Source organism: Microtus pennsylvanicus, chromosome 6 (genome assembly GCF_037038515.1).
Source record: "Microtus pennsylvanicus isolate mMicPen1 chromosome 6, mMicPen1.hap1, whole genome shotgun sequence".
In the NCBI taxonomy this organism is placed as follows: domain Eukaryota; kingdom Metazoa; phylum Chordata; class Mammalia; order Rodentia; family Cricetidae; genus Microtus; species Microtus pennsylvanicus.
In genome coordinates, this window is record NC_134584.1 from 118931566 (window position 1) to 118942159 (window position 10594).

Genomic DNA, 10594 nt, shown 5'->3' on the forward strand with positions numbered 1-10594 from the left:
TCCTGCCTCTAGCTCCCAAGCGCTGGGATGACAGGTTAATGTCCAGCCTGGGAGCCTCAGTGGGCAGCCTTGTTTCTAGAGGCCCTGGGAGGTCTGCCCATGGATGGGAACCTCCGAGAATGGCAGCTAAGACCGGCTTGGCCCAGAGAGTCCACTGCACTCTAAAGCAGGGGACCAAGCACACATATCCTTCTGCTGGGCAAAGCCCTGGAAGGAGACTTCTGCACAGAAAATGCCTGATACGCAGGACAAGGATGACAGCTCAAGGTATCAGAGCCAGATATGAAAGTGGAAGGAAAGGGGGTCTCTCCCCACATCCTCCATCCTGACCACTACCCTCACACATCCAACTGCTCTGCCCACCTGGACCACAGCAGCCTCATGCCCGGCCTACTGCCATCCTCGTTCTGTACCCGCCCAGAGCCACCCTAAAGGAAGATGTCACCAGGCCACCGCTCCCCGAAAGACTCTCAAGGCTTCCCGCTGTGGTTCACAAGATCTTTTTTTGTCAAATTCACCTGTCACCAAATTTCCAATTTCAGCCAGGGGCTGCCCTCCTCCTCCCTCCATAACCATCAAGCTCACTACTGCCAGTGCCTCGAACTCCTCAGCTTTTCCTTGCCCAGCTTCCCCCTGCCACGCTCAGATCTACCGGCAGCACTCATCCTGTGACCCCTGAGCTGCTGTCTGCATCCCCGGTGCCCCTGCCACTGTTTGACCTCGCTGGACTTATGAGTTCTCCACCTCCCAGAAACACACCTGTCAGCCCTGCCACTGTCCACTGAGCGCACACCCAGGTGCCAGGCATCTACCTACTGGGATGTGACCAATTGCTCACAGTAGCAGGCCCAGGTGGGGATCTGGGACAGGTAAGCCTGCTGTACAGAAAGGACCATTGCAAGGCAGCAGGAGCCAAACAGTGAGAGCCTCACAGCCTTCAAAGGGTGACTGGTAGCCCATAGCCAGGGAAATACCCAGTGGGATCTGGGAGCATAAAGCCATCAGGAGGAGGTCAGAGACAGAGGGAGACATGGACCAGGCTCAGACAGTATGAAGCTAGCATGCCCCCAAGATGGTCATGTCCTAATCCCTAGCCCTGTGCATATGCCACCTCCCATAGCCAAAGAGACTCTGCAGGTGGAATTGAGTCCAGGACCCTGAGATGAAAAGAGCATCTTGGATGGCACAGATGGCCCCAGGTCACAATCACAGCATTGTGCACCTGCAGACCCAGCTTTCAGGGGGTGAAGGCAGGAGGATCAGAAGTTTAAAGTCATCCTCAGCTGTTCAAAGTCAGTGTGGGAGGTATACCTTGACTTAAAAACAAACAAACAAAATCCCAAAAACAAAGTCAGCTGTGAGCCAGGCGGTGGTGGCGCACGCCTTTAATCCCAGCACTTGGGAGGCAGAGGCAGGCGGATCTCTGTGAGTTCGAGACCAGCCTGGTTTACAAGAGCTGGTTCCAGGACAGGCTCCAAAACCACAGAGAAACCCTGTCTCGAAAAAACAAAAAACAAAAAACAAACAAACAAAAAAAAAAACAAAGTCAGCGGTGGTAGTGCTCACCTTTAATCCCAACACTCAAGGGAGGTAGAGCCAGGTGGATGTCTCTGAATTCAAGGCCAGTCTGGTCTATAGAGCAAGATCCAGGAAAGCCAGGGCTACACAGAGAAACCCCATCTTGAAAAACCAAACCAAACCAAACAAAAACCAAATAAACAACAAAAACAGTGCATAAAACAAAACAGAAAACACAATATAGGGGTGCAGAGGAAGAAGGAGGAGACCCTGCACCTGCCCTGCTGTAAACCTTAATGAATTGAAATTGTTCTCAATGTAGTTACTCTGGGACCTGACTACCTACCAGCTGACAAAAAAATAAAATAAAATAAAATACAAGAAGAGCCTATGAGGGGGAGGCAGTCAATCCCTCATCATCCCTAAGTAAGAACAGGGGGTGGTGGCAAGAAATGAAGCCATCCCCCAAAGGCTGCCTCGGGTCATTTACAGTGAGGCGTATCAGCTCTATATCTAACACAAAGTAAATGTGCAGACAGAGCCTCCTGTCTTGCTCTGCGAGGTTTTCCTTCCTGGTTTAGGAACCACCACAGGGCAAGAGCCAGGCCCCTCCATTTTCCGCACCACAGACCCTTGGAAGAGTTCTTCCAGGCTACAGCAAGACCATGTAGCCTTATGCCCACAAGGTGGCACTCGTGATTACTGCAAAATATATTGCAATGGCTCTATCTAAAAACTGCAAAATACCTTGGCTTTTTCCAGGGCTTGACCACACATACCTGTAATCCCAGGGCTCAGAGGATGACGAAGGAAGATACACGAACTGTATCTCAAATCATCAAAATAATAAACTTTTTAAAAGAATGAAGAAGGTGAGGGGCAGAGGTTAAGAACATTAAACAGGACAACAAACAGCCAGGTTTGGCTCCCAGCATCCACAACCACATGGCAGCTCACAACCATCTATGACTCTGGTGTCAGTGGAACTAACGCCTTCTGACTTCCAAAGGCATTGCCTGTACATGCTATACCAGACATACACTCAGGCAAAAGTGATAACATGAAATTTAGGCTAGAGAGACGTCTCGGCAGCTGAGAGCACTGACTGTTTCTGCAGGGGACACAGATTTTGTCTCTAGCTCCCATGTGGCAATTCACAATCCTGTCATTCCTGTCCTGGGGGATCTGACACCCTCTCCTGGCCCCCACGGGGACACATGCACATGATGCACATACACGCATACAGGCTAAACACTGGTAACATGAAAACAAACCTTTAGTGATATTTTTGTTTTGTTTTTAAATATTTATTATGTATACAATATTCTGCCTGTGTGTATGCCTGCAGGCTAAAAGAGGGCACCAGAACCCATTACAGATGGTTGTGAGCCACCATGTGGTTGCTGGGGATTGAACTCAGGACCTTTGGAAGAGCAGGCAATGCTCTTAACCTCTGAGCCATCTCTCCAGTCCCTTTTATTTTGTTTTTGAGACAGGATCTCTATAGTGGTTTGCAAGAGAGTGGCCTGCATAGGTTCATATATTTGACTAGTTGACTGCTTAATCACCAGGGAGTGGAATTCTTTCAAAGGATTAGAAGGATCAGGAAGTGTGACCTTGTTGGAGGAAGTGCGTCACTGGGGTGGGGGGGCTTTGAGGTGTAAAAGCCAGTTCCAGGCCCAGTCTCTCTTCCTCTCTATCTGCATGCAGATAAGAATGTTCTCAACTCTTCCTCAGCACCATGCTTGTCCCGCAGGCCACCCTACTCCCAGCCAAGACGATAATGGATTGAACATCTGAAACTCTCAGCAAGACCCCAGTTAAATGTTTTCTGTTCTGAGTTGCCTTGGTCATGATTTTTGTCTTAGTCAGGATTATTGTTGCTGTGATGAAACACCATGACCAAAGCAACTTGGGGAGGAAAGGGTTCGCTTGGCTTACATTTCCACATCAGTTCACTGGAGGCCAGGACAGGAACCTGGAGGTAGCAGCTGATGCAGAGGCCATGGAGGGTGCTGCTTACTGGCTTGTTCCTCATAGCTTGCTCAGCCTGCTTTCTTATAGAGCCCAGAACCACTAGCACAGGGTGGCCCCACCAGCAAGGGGCTGGACCCTCTCCCATCAATCACTAACTATGAAAATGCCCTACAGGCTTGGCTACAGCCTCAGTTTCGGGGCATTTTCTCAACTGAGGCTCCCTCCTCTCTGATGACTCCAGCATGTGCTAAGTTGACATTAAACTAGCCAGTACAGTGTCTCTTCACTGCAACAGCACAGTGACTAAGACAGTCTTTCTGTATGTATCTCTGACTGCCCTAGAACTCACTCTGTTGACCAGGCTGGCCTCAAACTCAGAGGTCCACCTGCCTCTGCTTCCTGAGTACTGGGAATAAAGGTGTACACCATCAAAATAAATCTTTTTAAAAATTAAAAAGAAAAACCACTGCAGTCCTAACTTGCACGGAGGTTTCAGACGCATCCGGAGGGGCTGCTGTGTAAGTCCTGCCTCCTCTCATTTGCCATCACCACTGGGTCCTTCTCTAGCATATTCTCACCTCTCTGGAGCTAGCAATGATACATTATGACTAAGTAAAGACTACATTCTAGCCAGACTGAGTGGCTCAGGCTTGTCATTCAGGTCACTCCACAGTGGCTGAGGCAGGAGGACTCCAAGATCAAGTTCTGCCTGCTACAGAATGAGACCTGCCCCAAAAGGCTGAAGAACAGGGAGGGAGAGGCAAAGATGGAGAGAGTTATAGAGGGGAAAGGAGCAAGGGGGGAAGGGGAGGGCAAGAGCGAGGGAGGGCACCACTTCAGTCAGTGAAGTTCTTGCCACACAAGGACCTGTGTTTTATCTCCAGCTCCCACACAAAAATCCAAGTGCAGAAGCGTGCATCTGACATCCCAGTACTGGGGAGACAAAGGCAGAGACAGAACAGGAGGATCCCTGGGCCTCACTGGCTAGCCAAATTAGTGTGGTCCCATAACTCAAAGAGCAAGGTAGAGAATGAGTGAGGAAGATAAACACAGACATATACCAAAAAAAAAAAAAAAAAAAGGTGCCTAAAGCAATAGTTCCTGGGTCTCACCTCTTCCCACAGTGCAAATTACACCAGTAAAACCTGCCCACTCTCCTTAACAGAGCGGGAGAAACTCTAGCAAGGAATGCTCAAAAAAGAAGTATGAATCCGGTAAGCAGGTAGATCCATCCCATCCCCTAAAATGGCGAAAGCCCAAGCCTTGGAGAGCTGAGCACCATCCTGCACCTGGAGGGACTTGCCCAACCAAGCAGGTGCTTAAAAAGTGGCCATGAGCTGGGACTACGGCTCAGTTGATGGAGCGCTTGCTTACCGCACATGAAGCCCTGGGGCCATCATCCCCTGCACCACATAAACTAACTGAATTTGGTGGTTCATGCCTGTAACCCCAGCACTTGAAGGTGAAGGCGGGATTATAGACTCAAGGTTCGAGCTTGGTGGTGGTGGCGCACGCCTTTAATCCCAGCACTTGGAGGCAGAGGCAGGCAGATCTCTGTGAGTTTGAGGCCAACCTGGTCTACAGAGCTAGTTCCAAGGCTTCTAGGGCTACAGAGAGAAACATAGCCTCGAAAAAACAAAGGAAGGAAGAAGGAGAAAAGGAAGGGAGGAGGAGGAGGAGGAAGAAGAAGAAGAAGAAGAAGAAGAGAGAGAGAGAGAGAGAGAGAGAGAAAGAGAGAAAGAAAGAAAGAAAGAAAGGAAAGAAAGAAAGAAAGAAAGAAAGAAAGAAAGAAAGAAAGAAAGAAAGAGAGAAAGTAAATTCAAGGTTCGTCCTCAGCTACACAGTTTGAAGCCAGCATGGGCTATCAGAGACTGATTAAACCAAGTGGCTAGTGAAGGACATTTGGCGGATGGCTTCCCCATCCACAGCAGCTCAGTTTCACCACATAAACAGGAGCCTGCCTCTCATCTGGTTCAGCATCTGCCACCTATCAGGGTCCCATGTCTGTCCACACCCACTTCCCCAGCACCTTCATTTCTGCACATAACAAGCTTTCTTATCTCTTCCCCTTCGCCCCCCACCCTGTTCCCCTCAGGCCTCTGCTCAAATGTCCCTCAGAACTTTCACATCCCCTTGAAACCTCGTGGTCCCAGCCCTGAGATGAAGAAACAGGACAGTGTGTTATCTGTGCTGGCGACCCAAGGTGTGGCCAGACCCCACGGGGCGGGAGGGGGGGGTGGGGGGAAGCGGGAGCCCTGGAGGACACTCTGCCCTCCAGTTCCACTGCTGTCCCCGCAGGGTCTCCAGCCCTCTTATTCTGTCTCCACAGTCACTGGGCAGAGCCAGAGCCTCCCCAGGCTGGCTTTGCGGTGTCGGTGTCCTTCTGAGTTCAGCCCACACACCTCACAGTGTGGGGCTCTGTGCTTCTGTTTTGTGAAGCCTGGGTCTCTTGTCTTCCTTCAAAGCCATAAAAGGTGACAAAAATCTCCCAGCTGCTGAAGTCCCCTGTGTACAGCTCAGCTGGAGACTTTGCGGCTTTGCTAAGGGAGGCCCAGGGTTGCCTGCTCACCTGTGTCACCCAGAGGACAGATTGCCTTATAGGGCCAAGAGCAACCACCCCGTCAGCGACCAAGCGCAGACCTGGGAAGGTGGAGGAAGTGCTCCGTTTCACAAGAGGCTTGTGAGGCCTCTGTGCTCTCTTGCTCGCTACAGACAGACGGGTTAGGGTGCCTAGGGCGACCCAGAAGCAGGTGTTCAAGTCAAATAACTTCCGGCCCAGTGGTTACAAAGAACCACACCCAGGCTAGAGCTGGGAACAAAGTATCTCTTAACCCTCCAAACAACTCTGTAGGGTGGGTAGGAGGTGGGTAGGGACAGGTAGTCTCTTCATTCCCACTTGGGAGAGAAGGACACATCTGGAAGATCAGGAGCTGGTCCTCCAAGCAAGCAGAAGTGGGGGTGGGGTGGACAGCACAGCAACTCTGCCTCCAAGGCAGCCACACTAGAGGGCCGAGGAGGGCTGCAGAGGGCTTCAGGTGTGCCTGGCATTGCAGCAGCTGCAGGCTGAACTTGCCTATGGGAAGGAAGCATGGTTGGTCCCGAATAGCGGTGTAAGTGTAAAGGCAAAATCGACCAGAGTTGGTGGCGATAAACCAGGTAAAACATGGGGCCAACAAGAGGGCTTGGTGAGTCAAGGGGCTTGCCGCCAAGCCTGGCGACCTCAGTTCAAACCCTTGGGCCCACATAGTAGTAGGAAAGTACTGATTCCTACAAATTGTCCTCTGAACTACACTCACAGACACAGAGACACAGACACACACAGACACACACAGACACACACACACACACACACACACACAAGGATGGTGGAGAGAGAGAAAGAGAGACTTTTCAAAGAAGTTGAAATGTTTGAATTTTAAAGCCGTGTTGAAATAAGTACAGGTTCCTGGAAAGATTTGAAGATCGTTTTGCATGGTTTTCAATGCCATTCATGCAGTTTCCCCACAGGGACCTTTGCATCAGACACACAAAATCCAGACAAGACAGACAATGGGTGCGACACATAGATCTAGTGCAGTAACTGAGCTTGGAGCGTAAATGGGGCAGCCTTGGCTGAAACAGACCCCCCCCAAAAAAATCCTCTTGTCATAGAGACCTGCTTGCCCATCCCCCAGTGCCTTTAGTCCAGGTGGAGTCCCCTGGGACAGCTTCTGGATAATTCACCTTGCAGAAGCTCTACCTCACAAATTAACTACACAGGGCAGGAAACACTAGGGACCACAGAATCCACGTGAGATATGTGTGCTGTTTCTCTTTACAGTTCAGATGCTGGCAGGACTCCCGGGTAGGGACTAGGGAGACAGCTCTCTTGGTAGAGGTCTTGCCATGGAAGCATGAAGGCTTGATTCTGATCTATGTTTTAAAAAAGCCAGGCCTGGGGTTGTGTGCTCAGAATCCCAGCACTAGAGGGTGGAGCAGAAACAGGCTGGCACATGCCAATGAAGAGGACGGTGCCTGAGGAATGACATCATGGATGGTCTCCGGCCTCTACATGCATGTACGCACACGCGCACACACTAGCACATACATACATGCATATGTCAGACCCCAGATGCTACCAGATTCTCTAGGGTAGTCCTGGGGGGGGCAGCCAAACCTGTGAAGTCATTGCATGGTTGGCCTCACATCTGCACAGCGGACAGTGTAGAGCAAGGGGGGGAGGCCTGAGAGCAGACACCCCACAACAAATGGGTGAAAGTGAACGAGGGGTCAGCTGCACACAGAGCTGAGGCAGGGTGTCACTCAGAAAGCTGAATGGTTGCCACTGCTGCACAGACAGGGACAGAGCCAAGGACTGAAAAGCCAAGGAAGGAGGGGACTGTGGCATACACCTAAAGCAACCATCTGTCAGCCCTGGAGAGGAGCACAGGGAGGAACCAGCCCTGCCCACACACTGATTAGACATCGGGGCACGAGGGGAAATATACTGTGATATATCAGGCTGCCCTGTCTATGGTTTTTCCCTACAGTGGTCCCACGACATGAACACCCAGATCTATCCTCAAAGCTCAGTTATGCTGTTCTGGCAAATTCCCCTGGCTGAGGCCACCATGAGAGAGGCTCGTCGGATGGGACAGAGTAGCAGTCAGGCAGCCTGGGTACTTCAGACAATTGAGATGGTCCAGGCTACCACAGGGGAGCCTCATGGCTCTAGTTCCTCTGCTAATGGAGAATGTGAAGGGAATTGGTAGGTGAGTCACCCAGCTGGGCCTCTTGCCAGCTAGAAGGGCAGAGAGTTAACAGGGGAGGTGTGCCCACCAGCAGAGTAACAGCCCTTTGGTGTGACCCTCAGCATAGCTTCCTGATGCTTCAGAGAGAGAAAGGCACCTCCGCCTCTCACCTCATCTCTAAAATAGGCCCTGCATGGCATCGGAGCATCCTTGAAGCCCCTAGATTGTGAAAGTGATGGACGGTCCTCATGCTGGGAAAAACCCACATCCTCACAAACACCCCACCTACATACACACACACACACACACACACACACACACACACACACACACACAAAATGATAACAGGCATTTTCTTCCTAACACACAAGCATAGTACACTATTAAAAAGTTTGAGTTTAGATTGGAAAAAGAAAACCTCAGCCAGGCCTCGGAGCTGTCATCCCAGCTGCTCAGGAGTCGGAGGCAAAAGGATTGAAAGTTCAAGGCCAACTTGGGCAACTCGGTGAGACTGTCTCAAACAGAAAAAAAGAAAAAGCTGACATGTAGCATGTAGCTCATGTTTGGTATGTAGAAGACCCGCTGAGAGAGAGAGAGAGAGACAGAGAGAGAGAGAGAGAGAGAGAGAGAGAGAGAGGGAGAAGGAGAGAGAGAGAAAGTGTGGGAGGGAGGGAAGGAGAGAGGGAGGGAGGGGAAAGAAAGGAAGAAAAAGAAGAACAACCTTTTCTCCTCCCAAGACTCCCACAGCAGCTGCCACTAGGGGTCCCCCGGGGGTGTCCCCCACTTCTGTGAACACTCATTCACATCCACCTGTCATCCCCTTACACATGGGACACCATCCACAGCGGCACACCTGCTTTCCCCCCACGGACACACATATGTGGGACTCGCGCAAATCTGCATGCACTTTCCCAGCGTGTGAAAGGAGGGACGGCACAGTCATGTACCCGGTCAATCCCTTCCTGTCAGGCACAGCAGTTACTCTGCCCATCGCTCTACAGACAGGCTTCTAGCTAATGTGCTTGCATAGGCGTCTTTATACAGAGGGTCTAACATTGGGACATCTGCACCTGCAGGCTTCATGATGCAAGTACAGGGCCAGCGTACAGCTGCTCCCATATTCATGCAACTAAGGACATTTTTTTAAAGGGTAGAACAATTTGTCATTGCCCAACTCATAAAAATATCATCCTAGGCTGGATGTGGTGGGTCACACCTTTTTTTGTTTGTTTTTCGGGACAGGGTTTCTCTGTGTTGCTTTGGAGCCTGTCCTGGAACTAGCTTTTGTAGACCAGGCTGGCCGTGAACTCACAAAGATCTACCTGCCTCGGCCTCCTGAGTGCTGGGATTAAAGGTGTGTGCCACCACCACCCGGCGGGACTATAATCCTTAAAAGCAACCAAGATTTAGACTGGCAGGATGGCTCAGTAGGAAAGGGATTTGCCATGCAAGCCTGGTGACCTGAGTCGATCCCTGGGACTCCAACCTCCACATGTACATAATAATAATAAAATCACAAAAACAAACACCCAGACACTTTGCATGTGGCCTGAGAGGCAAAGTTTCTGTTGCACCAGGGCATCAGGAGTACCCAGTACCAACCAATTCAACATGTCCCTTTTCAGATGAATCTTAGACACAGCCGGCTTCTCTGCTGACAGGCTCCTGGCAGTCATTTCTGGGAGGAGGAGACAGAGGGCACGCTCATCCTCTGGCTCCAGCACAGGTGTCCCTGAACATCTTGGGAAGAGGAGCTCCCCAGGCTCCTTTCTGCCTGTTTCCAGTGGCTCTGCCCTGATTTTCAGGCTCTCCTCATTTAGAGTGAGCGCTTCCCCATCACCAGGTGGGACCCCAGAAATGCCTGGCAGAAGTAATCCCAACCAGCTGCCTAATGAAAGCAGCAGGGTGCCCAGGCAGCTGCTTCATTTTCCCAGAAACCCAATGCCAGGTGCTCACCGCACGGAGGCTGGACAGGCCCGGATGGTGGAGCAAAGCCCATCTCTGTAGCTGGCTTTCACACATTCCCTGCTGTGTAGGCTAAAATGGCCTGAAGCAGAACAAGGTTGCCTGTGCTGTGGGCTCCTCCCTGTATCCCCCGAAGTTGCCTGGTGCTCCGTCTCTCATGAGTACTAGAGTTAGACTCTTATTCCCAAGCCTTTGCTCACCAGTGCCAGGTCCAAGGGAAGCAGCCTGCCATCACTGGGCAGGCTGGGTCTGCATTTTAAGCAGGCCATACACATGCACGTGGATGCTGGAGAAACACAAGCTGAGCAGAACCTACAGGCAGAACCCCAGGGCACGTCAAGGCAGTGAGTGCAGGCTCTCTTCCTTTTAGCAGGCTTATGGGTGCCAGGAGACCCCACCCACCC